Genomic DNA, 24,379 nt, shown 5'->3' with positions numbered 1-24,379 from the left:
CTGCGTGTATTATCAGTAGTTATTGATCATAAAAAGCCAGATTTGTCCATGCAGGCTAGGTGCTCATCTAGTTTAATTTTGGTTTTTTAGCATGCACTTCTTCTCTACCATTTAATGACACTGGATTTCTGATTCCAGTCAGACCCCAGTGTTGACTATATATTGTTAATATTATTCTTTCTTTTTTTTTTCTTTGTAAGCTGGTCTTGAGGTAATTTCTGCATTATTTCTACTAAATATATATCTAGATTGTGTTCAAAGAGTACACTGAGTTCCCCAAATAGCTATCATCTGCACAGAAAAAAATTCTGACCCCTTAGAGTAGCCTAAAGGCTGAAGATGAAGTTCTGACATTAAAAAATGGTATATCTTTTTGCTAAGGACAAAACGTTACTGTAAAGGAGTTCTTGCTTGTTACTACAAACACAGGCCTGGTTTTAAGGTAGTATTTATTTATGACATTTTTTATATCAAGGCTCCCTAAACTTTGCCTCTAATATACTCTACCATGATTTCACATAAAACTGTCTACCAGAAGGGATTGACATTAGTTATAAGAGTGAGTAGCAGCAGCTCTTTAGACATATAACTACTGTGCCATTTTGATGTAATTCAGTTTAAATTTCAAACATTTCTATTTAACATAATCAAGTGGTATGAAATCTTCTTTTAAAATGGCAAGTATACAGTACCAGCTCAATTGGCACTTAGCAACGGTCCTTTTGCAATATGCACAATAGCTTCCAGCAGGGAGTTTTTTAAGGACCATCCTTTGAGAGCACAAACTCACACACGTACAATCAGGACACATCAAGGTTCTATCTCCAGCTCCCCTTGAGATGTTATTTAGCTAATGCACAAATGTTACAGCTAAGCTGTTAGCCTGAAAAATAGAGCAAGCAGTTGTGTGTAGGTACAACCATTTCTTTCTTCATTCCAGGATATCTTCATATTGTAATTTCACATAAAGTAACGCCTAGAAAAGTGTAGTATGTGATTTTTACTCAATAGGTGGATTTCCACTTTTAAATGCACTGCAGCCATCAAATGCCCCTTCTTGAATCCTGTATTATGTAGTGGCAAAGCACATTTGAGTGGGTATACTGCAGTCATTACTGGGTGTCCTCTAGTTAGAGCATTCTGGAAAGATATAGCTCTGTCCCAGCTGCTATCACCAGTAAATACTGCTGTGTGTGTAGCTGTTCTGTGTCCAATGAAAAATAAAGGTCTGGCCCTGCAGCTAGCTTGCCTCGAGAGAGTCAAATCCTGGCAAACAAGCCCCTTGTTTCAACAGGAAGCCTCCCATACTTATTGGTTGCCTTCCAAAAACTGTGCTGAACCATATAATAAGTTCAAATTTCATTAAGCCTGGGAGCAGAGGGAGTTTCTAGCATGCTGCTAAAATCATGGCATAATGCTCTGAACCAGATGATTGCATTATAATCTCATTCCAGTTGGGATCCTCTTTCCCTAATAGAAGGCTTTTACATTCAAGATAGGAAAGTAAGAGGGACTCAACACTGAGTCTGCAATGCAGTTACTGAATACATTGCTTAGATATTTTGCACATGGAAAGAGATGATGACATTAATATTACTGCAGTAATGCTGTCTCGAGTGCAAGACTTCAGAATTGGCTAGAATTCTGTTCATATGGAAAGCTCCACCAACAACATGGCAACATGGTGAAAGCACAGAAAGATGTGCTTGCCTGATGACAAACTTTTTTTTCCAAAGTAGTAAGACATATGATGCATAGTCAATTTTTTTATATCATATGCATCTCAAAATAAAATACAGTTAACAAAAGAAAGCAAAAATGGACATATATTTTTAGATAGTACTGACCTATATGAGGGGAGAACATTGTTGTACACATGGGACAATGAATTAGCAGTGTAACAGACTCTGAAAAGATGTTATTTGTTAGTACATGACCATGAAATCTGTGGAAAAGCCTTAAAATCAATGAAAGCAGGAATAAATTTTTTGTTTGTTTTAAATTATGATACTGAAAAATATGCAGATATGAGTTAATGAAAAAAAAAATGAAATTATGTTGTATTTTTACTGTTTGATCAGAGAAGAAAAATACTTTTTCCAGTCAAAACATTCACTTAGATGTGTTCTGATTGTAGTGGTTTGCTTTTTTCAATTTGAAGCAACACTTCAAATTTAAATATAGTTTTGTTTAGAAAAGAGACCTTAAAAAATTCTCTAAGCAAAACTGAATATTTTGTGGCTCAGATTTTTTTTTTAAACCTGCAGAAGCCACTTTAACTTTCATTGTTTCAGTTTTGAACCAAATGCATATTGTCTAAATTTTTCAGTTCAGACAGTGAATTAAAGGATCAGTGATATGCATTTCTCTGACTGTAAGCGCTATTATAAGCTTCAGGTGGATTAGGATCCTCCTCTTAATCCAGTCTATTAAAAATGCCTGTGTTCTAAATCTGCATGATTTTCCTGCTGAAGAACAAAGAAGGAGGTACTTTTTTGTTCTTTTTAATTCAAATGAAACTATCAGACACTTTGGGGATTGGTGATAGTCTAGAATACTTCGGGTTGGCCCATTCTGACTATTCAGGCAAAGGGACAGATGACATTAGAGACAATTTTTAGTATGGCCATCTTGAGGCCCACAGGAAAATTCCATCTTCTCAATTCCGAGGTTCTGGTCTGAAGTATAGTGCTTGACCATGAAGTTTACATATTAGATCCCCAGAGTCAGATCATTTATAAAGGTTCTTCAAAGGATGGATGACAAGAGTGCACAGTCTTGTGAGAGGTTTTGATGGTTGGAGGTGGCACACTGGCCACACCACTTTGGGAATGGTTGTCTCTCCCCACAGTGACATGTGAAAGGCACAGCAAAGAGCAAGACTGACACGCTGTGCTGCAAGAGCAGAAAGCTAGTTTCAAAATTCTGGTGAGTGTTTTTTCCTGGCCACTCTGGTTGCCTAGGTGAAGTGTAACTGGTAAAGTCTGCTGGAGAATTTATTTGTCTCAAGGTTCAGTATTTAATTTTCATTGTTTGTCTATGGGGTGGTGGGGTTTTTTGCTTAAAAATCTAAAGTGCTTTAGTCTACAAAAACTGGTGACAAGTAGCAGACTTTCCCTTTTTCTTTTTTTACAGAATAATTTTATAATTGCATCTGGTAAAGAAAATACTATATAATTGGCTCCAAACAATTTTTTTTGCTATTGTACAGAAAAGGACTTACTAATCTTAAACTATTAAAAAAAATCATCTGGGCAGAAAAATTTGCCTGCCAAGTTTTAGGTGGCTAAGATCCAGACTGGCTGAGACATTAAATGTGAAAACTAAGTTCTTACAATTGAAATACCAAACTACAACTTCAGGCCCCTGATGCTGTGACTTTTAAGAGAACTAAGTGGGTTATACTGTGCATAATTATTTCACTCATGAGCAAAAGTCCTATATCTTATAAGCAGACCTATAAGTAAGTTATAAGGATATTTCTTGAGAAACATATACCAATCATTGGACTAAATAAGGCTGTGCTTTGCAGTTATATGTTACCATTTTTTGGACTTGCTGGCTAGTGCAAATCAACAGATTTTGAAAGTGATTGGTTACGTCTTCAAGAGGTACTTCATAAACTTTTATTTCTTAACATTAAATCTGTTAGGGAATCACAAGCTAAATAAAAATTATCTTATCCCATCATTTTTTTGTTTATTTCTCTCTTTATCTGTATGTAGTACAGTACCTGGCAGAGTACCAAGGGCTAAAACTCAGCTTTCTCTGATGTTGGTGTACTAGCAGCTTAAACAGCAGTTTTCCTGCCAATTTAAACTTTTACTTTTTAATGAAGAATTTAAACCAGAAAAGCTAAGCATTCCTTGGGCATGCTCTTTAGTAGGAAGTAAGTTTGAATTGGCACTGTGATTACTAAAGCTCTTTTTCAAATCTTATTGAACCAAAACTAAAAATTCTGTTTAAATCCTTGTAGTCATCTAAGAACATAAAACACAAAAAAACCAATAAACAAATTTTTTAAAAAATATAAACAAATATATTTTACAACTTGGATTTTAGAGAAACAAGCTGCTCCTTCATTTCTTATTTGTTAATTTTAAGCAAAATCACTCAACTCTACCTCATAAGAGATATTCCTCCTTTGTGGGTGATCTCAAATTTCTCTCAAAATATACAGTATCTACATAAAATATACTCAGAACATTTTATTCCTATACCTGCACCACCACAGGAAGATTATTTCCAGCCCCTGAAATAACTTTGCAGACTTCTGGGATTTCTGTTTATTTTATGTTGATGGGGTCCAGAAGAAGCTTTGTTTGGTTCTAATACATCTCCATGAACTGGCTTTGCTTACTGCTCTCAGAAGAGGAAAAGAAGGCACAAGAAACTGTAAAGCTCTGTGAACAATACATGTGAAGAAGCTTGTATTCATTCTTCTCTCCTTCCATATAAACTCTGAGTTTTCTGTGCATGGCTTTGGACCAAATGACTGAAACAGTCTGTGGGTCAGGACTATCATGTAAAGTTTGGATCTTTCAGATGCTTGTTAAAGTTGCTGACATCCATATGAATTATTCTGAGTCCTTTACAGAAACTGCAGTGTTATCTGGCCATGGATCCATTATGGAGTTGCCTACTGCAAATGAGCTGTCCTAGCTAGTAAACAGCTTGGTCCAGTTAATGCAGGAGCAGATGGCTGAGGCTGTATTTATCTTGAGGCACTGGGATTTATCACATTGCAGAAAACAACAGGAGGCCAGGTGCCTCCAACAGGAGCTAGATTTAGATACTCCAGTACCTTGAGAATTTGGTCTATTCAAGCTCCTCAAGGCTCAAATTGAAACACATGCTTGTACTTAACTCCTTATACTTAACTGGCCTTGATGATGGTAGTCATATCACCTAAGAACAACTTATTTTCAAAGCTAGTGAATTTTATAACTCTCATTTTTTTATGTTACAGGGATCAGCACTTCAAAGAAGATGGCATTCTTGCTCAACTCTTTGTTCCCCTTCTGTGAGATGATGAACTAGGGATATGCTGACACTGAAATCATGTCTGCAAAGTGTTTGGAGATGTTTGGGAATAAGGCTGAAGAAAATGGAGAAACATTATTAGATTATGCTTATTTTTTCCAGAATTATTTTTAAAATTATTTTCAATACCTCTGCTAGTGAAGATTTAACAGTGTTGTTGATGACTCCACACAGTTTTTTGTGGGAAGATTTGTAGTGCATAAAAAGAAAAAAAAAAAGGAGGAGAACATAACTGTTGAAGATGGTGAATGATGTGGGGTAAGTGGATATGAGGAGCAGCTGAGGTCACTTGGTTTGTTCAGCCTTGAGGAGACAGGGATGAATCTACAGCTTCCTCCCAAGGGAAAAGAGATGGGGAGGAACTGGTCTCTTCTCTTTAGTGACCAGTGACAGGACTCAATGAAAGGACATGAAACTGTGTCAGAGGAGGTTCAAGTTGGATATTTAGAAAATCATCTTCTTCCAGAGGGAGAAGCACTGGAACAGTTCTCCAAGGAAGTGGTCAAAGTGGTTGGGCACTGGAACAGTCACTCTAAGGAAGTGGTCACAGCACCAGGCCTGACAGAGTTCAAGAAGGGTTTGGACAACACTCTCAGGTACATGATGGGATTCTTAGAGTTGTCCTGTGCAGGGCCAGGAGATGGACTCTGTGAACCTTTTGGGTCCTTTCCAGATATTTTATCATTCTGTGATTCATTGATAACTGCAAGATAACTGCAGCAACATCTAAACTAACCCTGACAATCACACATATATCCCTCAGAGATCAGTCTTCACTGGAGCCATATCTCCTAATTAACACCTAATCTGATTACCAGATATTCTGAATTAAATTGTATACAGGCTGATTTTCAAATCCTGCATCATTATCAGACACTCCCTGTATTGAAATGGTTGTTTGGACAGGCTTCACAAATCAAAGCACTGAGTAGCATTAGGTACATTTTTTTATATTCCAAGAAAACAGAGAAAATCTCTTGAGCTTTGTGAGATGGAGTGAAACTGGCTTAGTGAAACAGTTTTGACTCCCTAGCTGTCATGAGAGTCAAACACAACAAATTACCTGAGGAAAAGCTGGAGAATTTGGCACAAATATGTTCTTTGGGGAACCTATTATAGAACTTTATGCAGTGTATGTTCTCTGCTAGGAGGTCCTCTTTCCTTCAGATGTACCATACTATTAGGAGCACAAAGGGCCTTTATCGGGGAAAACACAGCAATTTCATTTTTCAGGAAGTAATACTCAGCACAATCAGCACTTGAGAATGAGGCTGAATCCTCCAAACTATGGAAGTGCCCTCACAGAACATGACTGTACATATAGAACCCTGAGATCTACATGAATATGTAACTTGATAACATCAGGTATCTATTCAGGTAAATGCAGGAATGTATAGCTGCTCTGCAAAGAACTGCTTCTTGGCTTAAGCCCTGTATTGAAATTTCTTTTTACCTGCGAATGAATTAAGCACAAGACTGATCACACAATGTGGACTATGAACTCAATGTTCAAAGCCAAGATGAAGAGTGCAAGAGTGAGTTGAAATATTTGCTGAAGCATTTTTGTCAGCCAAACTCTGTAATATACTTACAGTAATATACTTACAGACTTACATTCCAAGGGAATAACCATTGCATACTTAAGATCATAACAGAAAGAAAAAAAAAAAATGTAGTAAGAATATTTCTGTATTAATTTCATTGCTGTATAATTTTCTAACCAAACATATATCCAAAGACTTCCAAGATAACCATGTCTCTAAAATAGCTTTTCTTCTGAAATTTTCATTTGCATCTAGCCTGTGGTGCTGTGAAGAAAAAGAGAACACAGCTGTCATTTGAGGGCTCACACCCCTTATCATGAGCTACATTGATGCCTGTGACTAGCTTGGCTGTTTCCCCACTAATCCTCAAGAAAAGTAAGCTTGGCCAACCTTCCACTCAGCATGGCTTCTTCCTTCTACCTTTTCTATGCTGGCTTAAAATTCATGACTGATGTGTAAATAATCTGGAGAAGCCTGGGTTCCTCACAAATCTGCATGCAAGTAAAGAAAAGAGGCAAGGAGGGAATGGCAAAGCAGCCACAAATACTGTTGTCTATGGCTATAGATCCACAGAGCAGGTGGCTTATGCTGTGGATGCCTTTGTGTGTCCTCATGCAGATGATTTGGTAGCACATGACTAAACCTTGAGTGCAGATACATGACTCCAGAGACATTTCCTCAGTTTATGGGGTGAGAGAAAAAAGCAGAAATTATATTTCAGAACATATTAGATATTTCTGAAATACTTGATGGTACATATACTGTGTGTTTAGTACATGCATTACGCCTCAAATTATTCATGCATGTATATTTACTTTTATAATTTATAGACCAGTTACAACACCAAGCTCTCTTCCAGATGTCAAGAATAAAACTATATTTCACAGCTACTTTTACAACTGATAGTAAATCTTGCAGATGGTATGAGTACTGTGAAAGTTATCTGACCTTGAGCAAGAAGAAAACCCCACTGGAAGACTTCTAGCTCAGAAATAATCAAGGAGTGCCTGGAAATGGTTGCTTATTTGTAGCCAGAGACTTTGGTTCTGCACTATTTTCCTTTTTAAAATGAAAGGTGCATGCTTAACCCAAAAATCTCAAAGCCAAAAATACTTTCTTTCAAAAACAATTGACCAAGGTGTGAGGCTGGCAGTTTTTGGAAAGTTTCATGGTAGTTCTTCAAGAAATGTACACATCAGCATTAAACAGGCACATCTTAATAAAAGACAAACATCAGGAGAAACACTAATATTGTATTATGTAGCTTGCTTTATATTATATGCTTGTGTTGCCCAAAAATGTTCCACATGGCTCTTTCACTTGTCCCAATGACACTTTAAGGAGCCAGAAGACTCTGCCAGTGAAAAAGAAACCAGTTAAGAGTACCGGAAACCAAATGTTAGGACTAAAGTTAGGAGAAACCACAAAAATAAACAACTCCAAAATGCTTCCAAGACTATGTTATGGTGTCAGTGAATAATTGTAAATATTAAAGAGAGATGGATATAGTGAAAACAGTTTTGGAAACTTTTCCTTGTATTGCAGTTCATGCCTGGGGGATTTTCTGAGCAGAAGTCAGTAGGTGCACCACTACGGTTAACAGATTTCATGGTCATTCATTTCAAGAGTTCCAACCACTCATTGAATAAGAAAAAATTTCTTGTGGTCTTTTAAATTTCCACTTGATTTTTAAAATTCTTGTCATACAATTAATGGTCATCAATTGCTCTGTATTAGCTTTCACTATGCCATTTGTGATATGGAGTGCCCTCTTCCTCTGCAACTGCTCTTCTCTGGCCTGCTTCTGCTAAACAGAATTGTTCCATAGCTGTGGACACCATCATCACCTTTCATGTAACTATTCTTGTCCTGTTTTAGCCTTTTGGGGCAGGGCTGCACATACTCTAGATAAAGTAATTACAGATTTATACAGTGGCATAAAGATAATGATTTCTGAAGGTCATGAAAAAGGCCAAAACACTGATTCACCCTCTGTGGAGCAAAAAAGAGAACTATTTCCACAGATATAAATACTCATCATAATCTCTCCTCCAAAATATCAGTAAGTAAAAAACCTTATTACAAAGAGGAGTATACATCTGTTAAAAGAAAAAAAACCCACACATAAAAAGCAATATACAATCCTACAGTGAAAGCATAGGAAAATCTGTAATATAAACCCTCAAATATTCCTAAAATCACATAACTCCACATTCATTTTTCAAAATTTCCATAAGAGCGACACAGGCTATGATGCCAAACATTTACATTCATCTTCCATCAAATTAAATAGTTTGTGTTTAGTAGTAAATTCATGAGAGTTTCAAGCATTCGACCTCTGGAAAATATTTGGCATATTCTACAACCTGACCCTGAAAACACTAAAGTGAACAAATGAATCCCTTTAAAGGAGGTTTTCAAACATCTAAAGGCAACCATGTGGGATTCTGTACTAATGTCAATGCATCATTTCTATAATCCACTCTTCAGCTACAGTCACTCAACTCTGAAATGTGATGTAAGTTAAAACCCTATAATGCTCTTATTCAGTGACAGAAAATCTTAAATAAACTGAGCTTTCCAAAATATCAAGGGGATGACGTATTCTTCCTAGAAATCAAAAATTGTATTTTTCATACAATAATTACTTGAAATAAGTATGGTGCAAAACAACTGAGTCCAAAGATACCTTCCTGTCATCTCAGTGACTTCCGAATCCACTAGAGCTTTATTGTTGTGTTTATTGTGACATCACAGGATGCTCTGGATGTGTGACCTCACTGGTATATGCTGCCCATGGCTACCTGTGCTGCTCTCTTCCTTTCTCTTTATCCTCAATGCTAAGAATAACTTTTAACAATAAAATGAAATATTTGGATTTATGACAAAAAAGGTTAGTTAGAAAAGTCAGATACTAAATTGTTCAATGGAACCTTTATCCATGGATTATGCAGTTGATTGAGCATAAGCATTTTGATTCACTTTATTCCAATTTAGCTCCCCATTGCAGCTGACCCAAAAGCTGACTTTTGCTATGCTTTGTATCCCTAGGAAAACAAAAAATGCAGTGATACTTGTTAAAAAATGCATAATATATGTTTCAAGCTTTTGGCTTAGCAGAAATGAGAACTAGAACAAAAGTCATGCAAATATATAAAGGTTTGATATATTCTCTTTCTGAAAACCAGTAATAAATTTTTTTTACTGCCACTTTAAATAAATTTTATCATTTCTGGAATATAGCAGACGTGCACTATTCTGAAACTTTGTATTTAGCTTAATAACATTGCTTGAGAAGTACTTGCATTATAATATTAGACCTGAATCTTTGCTCTTTAGAACAATGTCGTAATTTCCCTATTTCTGTATTTTTTCTTTTGTTTTGAAATTGTGTGCTTTCTGTTTTGCTTTATAAGCAGTTACTGTTATATACTGTCAAGTAAACAAAAAGAAAAATGGCCTAGATACCCTCTCACTATGTCTTTTATAATGTCCACACTGTCTAATCTTTAGAATCAGTACAACTGAAAAGAGTTTCTGCAAATTATCTAAAGTTTCAAATAGAAACACACTCTGAAATCCAGTCCTAGTCCTCATGCACAGCACATTTTAATGCTTTACATCCTTGTTTCTATATTTTATGAGCTGATCCAAAATCCGGAGCTCTAAAAATGTTTGAAACTTTTGTTTGTTTCATAAAAGTCCTGTGAACTTGAGGTACAGTCTGCGGTTAACATCCATTTTTAAGTGTACATCAATTCTGAGATTTTATAATGTATGTGTGCAAGAGAGACAAAGTCAGAAAGGAAAAACACATGCACAAGAGAGTCTAGCTTGGCAGGCATTTCATGCTCTGTTGCACAGTGTTTTGCAGGAAAGCAGTCAGTAAGATTACCTGCACTGTAAACTTCCCTGAACATACAGTATATTGTAGTAAATGTTTGTATTTTTCATAATCCCAGTATGGTGTTACATAGTGCACAACAGCTATGGGTTGTTTTTATTTCACATACAAATCCTTTATTCCTGAATGCTCAACATCTGTCCAATCACCCTGACACCCAATGTACAACAGATTGAAAGTGCAAGTTTCCCTGCACGGTTCCAAGTGAAGGCTAAAATTATCAAAACCTCAACTTTGAACTTGACTACTTCATTCTCTTGAACTTCTGCTCTGCACAATCACAACAGTGGAGAGGGGGAAGGGCACTGAGGTCCCATGCATCAATTCTTTTATTTTATGTTCCTCTTGTCCCTCAGTTGCTTGCAAACTGATGTATCACTTCCCCATTACCAGCCTCCTTAGTTTTGCATCTGAAGTAAAAAGTACATCTACTGTGTAATTTAGGGTAGCTTTCACATCTATGGTGCCCAGAGAAGGAGCAGGAAGATGCAGGTGGACGGAGAAACTACATGCCTTGGTGGGGCAAAAAGTCTTTCCCATATTGGCCTGTTATGATAAAAAGATATGGTGGCATAAGGATTAGAGATGGAGAAACATTTGCATTTTTGTACATTTAGGTTCATTAGCTAATGGGCAAATAAGTACTATATTGAGTAATGGAAATGTAGAATTTCAGTGTTGCCTGTATGCATTCTTTCCAGTCTACACTGCTGTTTTCCATGGGGTTTGTAAATTACATTGATAGTGTTTTTCCAGATAAAAATCGTTAAATGAGCAAAATTTTTTTCATGTTTTTGCTTTTTTCTTGTTTCATTCAAAGCAGAGACAACTAAATGTTCCTTTTGCTCAGAGGAACTTAGAGAACACTCAGTGAGTCTAATGGCAGCGTGATAAATTCAGATGCATTTTTCACAGCTTCTCTCAGGAGTACCAGGAACATTTCCATACAGTTTTCTCTAATGCACATGTTGTGGGCAGTTCTGAGAACATGACATTGTCACAAAGTACTCTAAAAGGATGAATTGTGTAGGTGGGATCCTGCCTGCCTTTGCCATGTGTGAGTGCCTTGGTTCCTTTGTCTGATGTGCCTCAGCCTCTGTCTGTAGCAGTTTGGTTGGATTTTTCTGTCTTCCCCTGTTTCCATCAGAGCCCTAGTACTGCAAGTGGTATTGTGTCAATAAGCAAGCACTTTGGTGCAAAATTACTCAATCATTAGGAGGGATGTGTGGCAGTGAAGATATTCTAGCTTTTACATTTTTTATCACACTAGGGCTATTTTTTCCTTCTTTTCCACTCTTATTATTAACCTTTTTATAGAAAATTGGCTTACCAAGAATTTATGAATTAGCAAGTCTATTATAATGATGAATGGTAATTACCATTTAAATCCTGAGTCATTCATCAGCTTGTTCACCATATGTCAGGTGATACAGGAGTGCATGAATACTTGTCTAGTGAGTATTTCTCAAATGATTGTTATATTTGCCTGAACTTTGGACTTGAATGCCAAATACTAGGTGAATAAAAGTTAAAATTATAGAAAAAGAAAAGAATTACATTTAATATAAGCAGAAGGGGAGAGACATCACAATAAGAGGTAATGCTGCTAGTGACACCTATTAGCATTAGACAATTATTAGCACATTTTTCATAATTTAGCAAGAATAAATGTGGATTTGAGTTTTTTTTGAACATACATGGAAAAGCTCATAATTGCAAATGAAATTCTTATATAAGATTCCTGAGTAAGGAATCATTTTTAAAAGGAAAAACTCAGGTATGGGAAAGAGCTTACCAATCGGCCTAGCTAGCCCAGTCAAACCTGAAGTTACTTGGGAATTTCTGCCCTCATCAGATGCTTCTTTATGAATGTGAAGGCAGGTACAGGTTTCTGCCAGAGAATGGGTATCTATATAGCCAAACCAGTTCAGTTCATTTGATCCTATCAGTCTCCTTCCTTGATGATCCTTAATAATAGAGGAAAAAAAATGAAAGCACACAAGAAGAGAACTGTCATTCAGCCTCCAAATCCAGCATGAGGTCTGGGGTAGTGTGGGCACAGTTTCACTTCATCTGTCCATGCCAGGGATGCAAATTCAAGATTTCTGTCTCCAGTCTTCTCAGTGCATCTTCTCACAAAATACAAAACAATACAAAGATATCCTCTGGGTCCTCCATAAAAAAATCATGTTTTTAAATATGAGTGAAATTATTGTAACGGGAATGGGTGAACATTTTATGTCAAGTGATAAAGACTCTAAGGACAGAGTTAACATTAATGATTATCACTTCAACTCTTTCTTTTCATTTTGATGTACTGTATCACTTTTAGGTTTAACAGCTCATAAACTGAAGCTAACTTTCTGAATGATCATTTAATTCTTGAAATGTAACCATACACTGGGAAGAAAATACTAAGATGTTAATCCTGGTGGCAGACAGCAAATTCTTAATGGTGCTAAGCTGAATGGAACACACCAAGTCTGTTATCTTAACAAAATACAGTATCTGTGCAGGTTGGAAGTAGTCTCTTGCTATAAGTATCTGAACACAGGCAAAAACAAAATAACAGTTTTAAAATTAGTACTCTTGCAGTGCTAAATTGAGACCATCTTGTTGAGCTTATCTAACTGTGGAAAACAAAAAAACAAATCAAGAATATTGTTTTAATCAAAGGTCTGTTGTTCTATCAACACCCAGTTTTCTTCATTGAGCTAAAACTGTCGTTCTGCTTTGTATTATTATTGCCTCCACTTCTGAAAAAAATTAAATTTTTTATTGCTGCTCTGAAACCATTTATATGCAGAGAAATATTGTTGAAGTTTGGAAAGAAAAGAAAGAACCACAGAATTTCCTGTTGGATCCTCTTACCTTTAGATCAAACCATGACTAATGGATGACAATCCTTCATTCAGTTCACTACAGAAATTGGGAAAGGTGTCTACCCAAAGGTAGAATTCACTATCAGCCTGTATCTTAGAGTGAGTGACTTTGTGTATTTTAAATTTAAGTAGAATGAGGTGCTGTACATTACAATTAGAGATGTTTTCTTTGTTCATTAATGGACCCAATTAGATATATTTTTTTTAACTAGTGTTTTGCATCAATGTTAAGATGCTTTTGTTTTGGTTTGGTGCAGATACCCTTGGAAGTTATAGAAGGTAACAAAATGGAAGCCTAGGGACAAAATTAATCTGCAATCTAAGAGGAATAAAAATGAAGGAGGGAACATGGTAGAAATTTTTGGGGGGTAAATTCTCAATAAAAATAATCACCAAAAGCCATATATCTCTTGGAAGAGGGGTAGAATTCATGACCGTCAGTTTCAAATGTAGACTTGCAGAGTAAGCCTTTACTCAGACATAAGGAAAAATATCAGAATCATTCTCTCTCCTCTTTTGTATTCTGTAGAATTTAACCAGACTATAAAATAGCATGTTTGTTTTGGCATCTCAGCAGCTATTAACAAAGAGCTTGGGTGCCTGCAAAAACCATCCGCCATTCAGACCTATGCAATGAGCCACAAATCTGGTAAAGATAACATTTCTGTTTCTCATTGAGGAAAAAACACAGTGTAATAATCAGGTGAGTGTTCTTTCAAAGAAAATTCTAAAAAAGGCTCTGTATGGTGGCAGATACTATATCCCCGGATCAGCAAAAAGAGCAAAGATTCCCATTGACGCCTCCCACCAGAGGCCCCAGCACTCCTAAGGCTGCCTCTGTATGTCAGCATGTGAAGTTGATCTTTCCCAGCTGACGCTGAGCTGAAATTTCTTGGAAGCAGCTGGGGTGGAGGTGTGCCAGAAAACCTTAAAAAATAAATCAGTTACAAGTGAACCAGGGCAACCCCAAAGGCCCAGAGGTAGGGCGGGTGTTTTGCTACATGCATTACTAATTAACTGTGAAAAGTTTTGAACGGTCCCAAAATTTTTTGTGAGTACCAGCTACCTTTTATAAAAAAGGCCATAAAAAGAAGGTAGAAAACACAGTTCCAGTAACTGAAATTAAGCATACAGAGCTTGGAGGGGGGAGATTGCAGAATCCCAACCCACAAGCAAACCCATTCTAGTTTAGTTGTAGTTTTAATTTTATGTGATTCTTATGTCAGAGTGTTCCTTCTCATAACTCATTTGGCATAACCAATTGATGCAAAATTTTTATAATGCTTATTTCTTTTTATGCCCATTGCCCAATATTTTTTTTCCAGACAAATATTACTTCAGCCCACAGAAAGCCTTTGGACTCCTAACTACTCAAAACCTAACCTACAATTAGGAGGCTTGAATCACTTTGAAAATCAGGCACTCTTTACTCTGCTTTGGGGTTCATACTGCAGGAAGCAATAAGTATTCCAGGCCCTGCATTTTTAAGATTTGGGGCCTCAAATGAGAGTAGGAATTTTATTAGAAAAGTTTGATTTGGATAACCAAAGTAAAATAATCATAGTTTTCATATTTTTAAAGCCATTTAAAAGACTGCAGAAGCCTTAAACAAGTTCTATCAATAGTAAAAAAATTAATTGTAAAATTCTGCAACACTGAAAATCTATCAAGATCAGGAGCTGCACACATCCATTATGGTCTGAGCACATTTTGCTGACCTTTCCAGACAACACTTTTCAAGTGAAAAAAAACAGTTTATTTGCATCATTTTATGTAAGAATAGTAATCTGCAAACTATGTAATGTTTCATAGAGGAAGGGGGTTTCTACAGCTGCCTGTCTCTACCAGACACAGCTGTTACCTGAAGACATAGTGCATTGACTAGGGCTGGGCAAAATTTCAATTGCATGATGTTTCTGCCAGTAACCAGCTTAGCTATGAATGACATGTGGGTGATTATAGCTCATGTTTACCTCTAAGATGATGGAGAACAGAAACACTGAACCACTGAATTGGTCCTAGATAGTTGTACCAACCACTTCCATTTCTGTTCTATGACTTGTCTAAATGGGGACGGTGCCTTTTGTAGTTGATGGAAAAATAATTTACTAAGCCTGGGCTGCATTATTGGCTGCTACCCTTGCAACTGTGCTGTGCAAGGCTCCAAGCTGTTTGTAAGAAGAGGCTTTAAGTCACCTTCATCTCCTCACCAGGGTCCTCCTGGGAGTCTCATTGTCTTCTGCATCCCTGCTTCCTTGAAGCCTTGAGAGGCACGGTGAGCCAAAGGCTGTCCCAGTGCAGGGTGCTTCAGCCGTGTCCTTGCAGCCTCAGCGATGCACCAAAGAGCAGCACACAGCAGGAGTTAGGGTCCAAAGGAAAAATAGCACATTGCAAAACAGGCTTCAGGTACACTGCCTCACCAGCATTGTGTGGTTAAGAAACACCTGGTTTTCTTCAATAGCCTCTGTGTGTGTTCCTGAACATGACTGTGTATGTATATGCCTATACATACATGCAATACTATATTGTGTCTGTATAGTATGCATTTACTTCTTATGTTTAAAAATAAAATTAAAAATATAAAGAAAGACAGACCCTCAGTGAAAACCACCTACATATACTGAGCTTAGCTTTCCTGAATAAGTAGATTAAAAGGGTTGGAGGTAAAATAAGAAATGTTATTATATAAGATTAAGATTCAGTCTGAGGTGGCTATCTGATCAATCAAAATCTCTTTCAAAAGAGATTTTTCTTTTTCAGAATTCTAACTGGTAAAGGTAGCAGAAGAATTGGATTCAACTGTCTTTTAAAAAAAATTATCCTTTTTCTTTGCTGTTGTTTTGGGGGGTTCTGTGGTTTTGATTTTTTGCACCTTGTGCTTTGCCTGATACTTGGGCATCAGGAAGTCCTTGAATTAAGTTGGAAATGTGAGCGAGGATTTTAGCTTTGGAAACCTTTTCCCCATAACAAAGCAGACAATTACTATGTTTTAAGGATTCATTCAGCTACCTAATAGGTAGTGCACAAACTGATGTATATGACCTATAAGAACAAGATTTGTGGGAGAAATAAAAAATTATAAGATAGAAGCTGACTTATCAAATTTAGGCTAAAAATTCTTGCACTTGCAGTACTATTTTAAAGGAAACAGATTTAACAATAACGTCACATTTAGACACTTGGAAGACATGATTTTAACTAAAATACATCACTAGAGAATCAGTGGAGTTACTACTCCATTTTTAGAATTAAACCTGACAACACCACATTTCATTTTAAATTAAAGAGTTGTTAAAGAAAAAGTAAATAAATATTCAAATCTGTATTTTGATGGAATTACTACAGTGAATATAAACAGAAGCAGGACCACAAAGAGAAAATGAATAATGCCTACAATGCATTGACTTACTGTAATACCTACCACACCATCTTTAACAGTAGGATTTAAATTGCAAAGTTGACATGGCCGGTTTCTAGACCTTGACTTTTCCTGGTAAGGAGATCCCTGATGTGGAGGGGGCTATTACTAAGATTCTGAAGTTATCCTCTGCACTGAATGAAAAAAAAATATTCATGCCTTTAGGGGTTGTGGGTCCTTGCTGTGATTTACATAACTTACTGTGAGCAGCCATGGCAGACACCAATTATAGAGAACTTTGTATCTGCTCTACCTGTAGCTCCCAGTGGAAGCCATGTTTCTGTTGTATTAAATCTGTACAGAAATGACAATGGGGGGAAAGGAAAAAAATAAGCGATGATGTGAATGTTATAAGTAAACCTTTGGGAACAACAATATATGTACTGTGGTGCAACAGATAATGCAATTTTGCTCAACATTTCAGATATCATGCAGACCAAATAAAAAAAACAAAACAAAACAAAAAAAAAAAGCAAAAATAAAAACATGCCAAGAAATTCAAAATAGACAGGAGCTGTAATGTCACTTTGCCTTTCACAACCACTGCAGTTTTGTAAGGCAAAAGTTAGAAGTTGGAATTATTTCTGTTACGTGTTTGGCTTGGAAAGGAAGCATGGCCAGGTAAAAAAAAAAGAATACATTTACCAAAGCGTCATCATATGCAGTGCAGGGAAGAAATTCTGAGTGTCAGCCCAAATTAAAAAAAAAGTGCTGAAAACTATCTCAAAAGCTTATGGAGTTAGTGGAATTCACTCTGGAAGTATCTTTAAAGTAGTTCTCTGCATCGCTAAAGAGCTCTTACACAAGAGCATAGGGTGGTGGGTAGCTGAGACCTGCTGCCACCTCCAGAGGAGAGCAGGGAATGCTGGAGGCACATTTCCATCCCTCTGTGTACACGGCCTGGCACAGAAGCGTGAGCTATGGCACAGCTACACATTTATCCAGACTTCCTCTGGGCTTGAGAGAGAAAGGAGAAGTAGTCCTTTGTGCAGACAGAGGTGCAAGTATTGTGCAAATATTCTGTGCACCAGGCTGTGTTTGGAGTCCTGCTGCAAAGTGGCCTGCACCAGCTGGGCCATCTGCTCTGTGAAACCTCATCAGTGCTGAGTGGACTGCTCGTGCTGGGGTGCCCAAAGCTGCCCCTGGGACACAGCTCAGATCTCTGTCTTGTAAAAGACATGTAGCCCTCTTGAAATATTTCTATTTGGGCTTTAAAGGCTGACAGGAAGCACTTTGCTGTTATGTTCTCAGTGCTTCCAGGAATGTTAGAAAGCAGCAAAAAAACCTCCAATTTCTGTCTTTTGTGTCAAACAAAACCAGAATGTCCTTTTAAAACAAACAAACAAACAAACAAGCAAAGACCACCCAGCCAAGCAAGCCAAAGCACCAGTAGTCCCTCCTAAAAAACCCTCACCAAAACCAAAGCCCACAAAACAAAACCCCTTTACAGAGGAAAATGGGAGTAAGTTAAGCTTTCTGTTTTAGCTACCATTTGCCAGTGAAAGGATAGAAGACTGAGCAGAAGGGGAAGGAGGCAACAACCTTTCACATAACCTATGCCTGTATGGTGCCATAACTGGGTCCACTTTGAACCCAAGTGTGAATAAATATATTTTGTTCTGCTTGTGCTGCAGATTAACTTTTCAGCTCCTACCATTCCTGGATGCTTGGATGGAGGTTTATTCTGAATTGAGCAGGTATCTACTAGAGTTTTCTGTATATTTATATTGTCCAAAGCCTCAAACTTCCTTTTCTCTGTTGTTGGTTTTATAATAGCCTATTGACTTCTGGAATCTAGTAAAATCACTTTTGGAACATTTAGAAAATTTGGAGTAATTCTCAGTGTAGTGTATTTAATCTTAACAATGTTTAAAAAAAAAAAAACACTTGGAAAGTGAATTGAAAGAATTGAAAACTGGAAATTGAGACCTCATGCTCAGTTATTTTGTTCTTCATTTGGATTTGCCCTTTTGGTTAACAGTCCTGTATAAAAAAAACAATGTGAAAGTGTTTGTAGCTGAATTAAAAGTAGATCCCACTCCGTTTCCTCTCTTGTATGAATCAATCCTGGATGTGGGACATAACCTGAAGGGGAAGTGTTGCTCACAAGCTTTACAAATTTTCACATGTGCTGAAGTCAAAAGGTCTCAAACACATTTATTTGTGTCTCAAGAGCTAGAATTGATAATCTGCTATTTCTGCTTGTTCTAGACAAGGAGGAAAATGATGGATGAAATCCACTAAGGGCTGAATTAATTTGTCAAGATATGTTAAAATTAGTCTAAAATGTTTGTAGCTGGTTGCTATCTTCATCTGTTCACCTCTGAGCACTGGCAGCAAACCAGACCAAGGACTCCTTGTGAGGTTTATTTTGTTTTGTCTGACTGAGCCATGGAAGAATGTCACTGTAAATCCAGGAGCGTAATCCTCCAGGCATCCCTCATGGGGCTTGGGGTCCCTGGTCCATCCCAGAGAGAAGTTTCTGTTCAACTGGACCTTCTCTCTTCGTGGAGTAAGAAGGACTTAACAATCATCTGTGCATGCCAGCTCCATAATGCTTCTGGTGAAAACAGACCACTTTATGGATAACGTAGGCTGTGATGGCTTCATTATACAGCAGTGAAGTCAGTAATTTTCAGCATTGTATGACATACTAAAAATTCTACTAGTCTAAACATGATTGAAAGTGGGGAAGCAAGTAGAATGTTGATAAACATTAGGATTCTGCAATACCTCAAGAGCCTACAAAAACCCACTACCTGAAATTCAGAACCTTAACCAGTTCACAGGACAGGTCAAAGAAATAATTGTTCATTTTGCTGTCGGTCACCCCCTTAGTCTCTCTTTGTGTATTACAGTCCTGGAAAGCACCATCATCACAAAGCCAATGAGAAAACCAGTCATTTTCATCATGATTCCAGGGACACCAAGTTATACAAATTTACAGGGGAGCTCACTCCAAACACACATCCTAGGTGATGGGATTAGAGCTGTTGTTTTCTAAAGACCAATGCTTGCAGATTTGTCATCTGTTAAGTCCCTAGAAAAATATAACAATATTGTAATCTTAATTCAATGTATTCATTCCACTGCAGGTGTTATCTCATAAACATCATTGCACATTTTATTGAAGGGAGTGAGATGGTGACTTTTCAACCTCTAAGCATATTTAATTGCTATTTTAAAAATTTAAACACATTTCTATGTTTCACATATTTCAGTTTTTTGTCTGTCTAAAACTGAAATAGGATGCTGTTTCAAACATTGCCTCATGTTTACGAACAAGGCAAGGTGCTCTTTGAGCATATGATATTCCACTATACGAGAAAGAAAATAATTTTATAGAGTGTTTTTGCATATGCTATTAAGATTCAAGTCTTGATTTTTTCCCCTTCTAAACAGTGTCCCAAAGACCTGTGGTATCCTCTGTGTTAAGTGCCGGGTTCAAGAGATTAAGGGCAATGACTGGCATCTAGTTCACTTTTATTTCCATTTCAGTGCAACCTCACATCGCTATACATCTGTTTTGTTGATTCAGAAGAGCACTTGAGATGCTTTACAGTTGATTTTGACAAGTGCTACAATTTGATATGGGTAGATAATTCTTGCTGAGTTGATTTCAAAAGTACAGAAATTATAATTTTGAGTAGATATTACCTTTCTTTATGATCAGAATTTTCATGTAATATACTGTGCACTTAAGCTTCTTAATCACATTTTCTTTTTTTAAACATTACATTCTTTCCATCTAATCAAGTATTGCAAATTAAAATATTGTTCTAAATATATCTTATATTTTTTTTCCATGCACTGTGGACAGCTCATGCAAAACCCACTTGAAAAAGTGATCCCTCCTAACCTTCTCACCAAAACTATTTGGTTTGGAATTTAATTAAGCAGTGAGACAGGACAGACTATATGGCAAGGTTGATTAATGCACACCTCGGGTGCATTTCACCTCATGCCTCCAGCACATCTGAGGTGTGGAGTAATCAGTTCAACTGCTTAGTCAAAGTATCTTAATGTGATTATAAAAATGGGCATTTGTTAAAAAATAAAAAACTCAAATATGACAACATATCCTTACACTACTAAATGTCATGCACTGGGATGAAATTTGGACCAAAAAAAGTAAATAACTTAATTAAATGCCAGGTTTAAACACAATAGAATTATTTAGCTGAAATGTTTTATGGGGTGAAATGTGAGTGTTCCATCCTGTTCCTTCTGCACCCCATTCCTTTAGAGTGTACAAAAACGAGTAACCCATCATCACCCCCAGCTTCTGACCCCTTCCTTTTTCCCCCTCTCCAGTCTAATTCTTTACTCTCTTTCTCCTTTTTGTTTATTTATTGTCCTTCTGCCTCAGGCATTTCTCCCTGACGTCAGTATTTACTGGGCATGAGCCTGTGCTCTCTGTACTGGTGGTCCCCAGGTGCTCTTCAGCACATGAATTGATGAGGGAAGGATCTGTCCTTGGCTAACCTCTGTGAGCACTGCAGAGGGGTTAACTCCAGATTTACACCGTGCAACTGACAGTTTAAGTAGTCTCAGTTGGAGGCTTTCAACAGAAATTCTGGTCAAAGAAATATGAAGAAGGATGGCCAGAGAAGTCTTCAACTTTCAGAAGGGACACTCATCACAGGTTTGTTTTCATCTGAAGGAGAATGGACTAATTTATATTTTTAGGGGAAGGTACTGTCAGAATGTAATCTGAAAATAGCAGTGTTACACATCATGATTTCCTGATAACTATTCCACAGCTATACATGAGAAAGCATAAGCTTCCACCTCACACTTTTGTGTGCCTCTCCCAGATGCCTGGTGTTCAAATACCTACTTGGTAGATGTGCCTGTCTGGGCTGGGAGAGTTTATTTTCCCCAGAGCAGCTGGTATGGGGCTGTTTTGGATTGTTGCTGAAAATAGGATTGACAACACAGGGAAGTTTTAGCTATAGCTGAGCATCTTACAAAGCATCAAGACCTTTTCTGCCTCTCACCCCACTCCACCAGTGAGCAGGTTGAGCGTGCACAAGGACTGACCCCAGCTGACCAAGGGATATCTCAGACCATATGGCACCATGCTCAGTACATAAAGGTGAAAGAAGAAGAAGGAAATGTGGGGTGATTTTCAGAATGAAAAATATTTGGCTTCCTCGCTCACAGTTACATGTGATGGAGCCCTGCTTTCCTGGACATGGGTGAACATCTGCCTGCTCATGGGAAGTGGTGAATGAAGTCCTTGTTCTGTTCTTCTTGTATGCATGGCTTTCATAGTATTTCTTGAACTGTCTTTATCTCAGCCCATGAGTTTTCTCACTTTTACCCTTCCTGTTCCCACCCCACTGTGGGGGAGTGGGTGCATGAGGCTGAGCTGTTGGCTGGGCTAAAACCATGATACAGCAGAATCAGTAATGAAATTCTCAAAGAGTTCAGCCTTGTTTGGCCCTCAGACAGCAAATTTTACACAACATTTGCACGTACTGTCAGAGGGCTGGACTGCTGGCACGGGAGAGGAGGCTTTGATCAATAGAGACCAAGGCTCTCTGGAACTGCCTGTGACTCCATGAACTTCAGTGGGTGGTGTGCCCTGGCATCCTTGTAGGTCTCAATCTCCTTGGTCCCTGTGAAAAGAGAATTTGAAATGAAGTTTCTGAGGGTTTAAGCTAGAGAAGTTTCTGAAGAAAGGGGTTTTTTGTTTGTTTTGTGGGTTTTTTTGCTTTTTAAAATTTTTTTTCTCAAGAGAAGAGGATATAGTCTAGAGATTTTAAAATATCACTGAAAATGAGAATCTGTTCAGTTGTAGGGGAGTGTTAAGGGTCCCCAAGGAGCCATACAGACCAGCAAAAGGGAGAAAAGTGTCTGGAGTAGTGATGAAGGGAGGACAAAGCAAGCAACAAAAATAACAAAGTAGAACTGAAGCTGTTATACAGAAGGGAGCAGAGAGAATTTAAAGAACAGAGAGGTAGAGGCATATGTCCAAAAAATAGAAGATTAAAATGAGAGACAGGAAGAGTGGGATGGGAATGCCAAAAAGTTCAACTTCACAACAAAAACAAAAGCAAGGGTCTGAAGTGGCACAGTCTGCTCAAGGAACGACTCCTTACTGATGCAAGCAGACCCACAGAAGCTTTTTAGGTATTCATATAAGGGCTGCAGGAATAAGCCCCATATTCACCAAAGGATTTCTGATCCATGCTCATTGTGTTCACACAGTCACTGCTGGGCTGGACTGCCACACGACACCCCAGCTCTGCCATCCACTTACCTCTATTTAGAATCTTCCTATATGGTTTTCTGTTGTTCTGATGGTCACAAAACTTAAGAGGAAGTCAAAGAAAATTTTTTAAAAGTCTGTTAGGAGACACGGGCTTTCCTCTTCTGAGAAGTGCATATGAACACTTATGTCTAGCACAGGCTGGATTTGTCCAAATTCTGCAGTTCTGCTATCTGAATCAGCATTTTTAAGCAAGAAAAGTAGTCCATTCAGATGTAGTTTTTAAATAAATACATTTCATTTTAGGTTTATAATAGGTGTAAATACTAGTGATATTTAATTGCAGATTTAAAACTAAATTCCTTTTCACTTGTGTTTAATAAACATTCTATATTCTCTATTCAGTGGAACAGGGATTTTTTCTAGTCAGTAGTCACATTGAGGTTTATAGGGTCATGTGCATAAATTAGGAATTGTTGAAGAAATAAGTGTTTATGCAGAATCCATCCCATAAATAGCAGAGAAAAAGCAAGTAAGGTTATTCATGAAGGGCTGCTGATATATATACAGGGTTACTCACAAAGTTTCCTCTAGTGCTACATTTTTATTCATATATGTCAAAAATGCAATGTTATTTCTTTTTAAAATAAATTGGAAGCACAAGTCTGTGGTGTATGATTATTTTATTAACTGATAAATCAGCTGGCTCTCAAGGGTATGGAAGAAACGTATTTATTTAATTTACAAATAAACTGTATCCATTCCCCACTCCCATCCTTTGTTAGAAGTATGCACTAAGAAATTCCAGTGTTTCACATTCTGGTCGCTTAAATGTATTTTCAAGAAGTAAAAGAAAAAAACATATTTTTTTTCAAATCTCCAGAGTTCCATGCAAAAAAATCCCATAAAATATGAACAAGTGTAAACACTGAGTGTGTTTTTAGTGGACGTGTGCTTTCATAGTCATATAACTTTCCTAACTTTAGGTACACAAGTTCATACTTAATACATCTAAATGGTACAGCCTGACTATCAGCATGGCTGAGTGCTGGCAGTTTCATACCCAAAAATTCTCCGTTGTGATCCAGATGGGTGAATGACTGCATCCATAAGGAGATGCCCCTCTGCATACAGTGTAAAAATTTGAATATAAGCAGATCAAATACAGGTGTTTGGTTTGTTTTTTTTTTTTTTTCTATGACAATTCACAGGCTTTTAAAGAACATGTAAGTGTTGAGAGCTATTTAGTTGAGAGCATTTTCTCATCTTTAAACCCTTATAAAGAGGGTTATTCCATAATTATCCATTATGGGGACAAAAACTTCATCAGTTAGGGAATAATTTTTTTTTATCTTGTCTTATTTGGAGAAG

At 37.3% G+C, this 24,379-nt stretch overlaps 2 long non-coding RNA genes across 2 annotated transcripts in view; both read left to right on the top strand.

The window, feature by feature from the left end:
• LOC135301854 (uncharacterized) overlaps positions 1-5,516 on the top strand; it is a 32,257-nt gene extending 26,741 nt beyond the window's left edge. Inside the window, exon 3 of the long non-coding RNA XR_010363586.1 lies at positions 4,970-5,516. This is a non-coding gene — a long non-coding RNA (uncharacterized LOC135301854). The remainder of the gene's footprint in view (positions 1-4,969) is intronic.
• Positions 5,517-5,536: 20 nt separating this feature from the next.
• Positions 5,537-23,891, top strand: LOC135301856 (uncharacterized). The gene is made up of 3 exons (XR_010363588.1): positions 5,537-5,639; positions 18,426-18,488; positions 21,161-23,891. It is a non-coding gene; the product is annotated as an uncharacterized LOC135301856 (long non-coding RNA).
• The last annotated feature ends 488 nt before the right edge of the window (positions 23,892-24,379 follow it).

The sequence above is a fragment of the Passer domesticus genome, chromosome 5 (assembly GCF_036417665.1).
Source record: "Passer domesticus isolate bPasDom1 chromosome 5, bPasDom1.hap1, whole genome shotgun sequence".
Classification (NCBI taxonomy): domain Eukaryota; kingdom Metazoa; phylum Chordata; class Aves; order Passeriformes; family Passeridae; genus Passer; species Passer domesticus.
The sequence above is the reverse complement of the archived record's forward strand: the minus strand, read 5'-3'. Positions and strand labels throughout refer to the sequence as shown.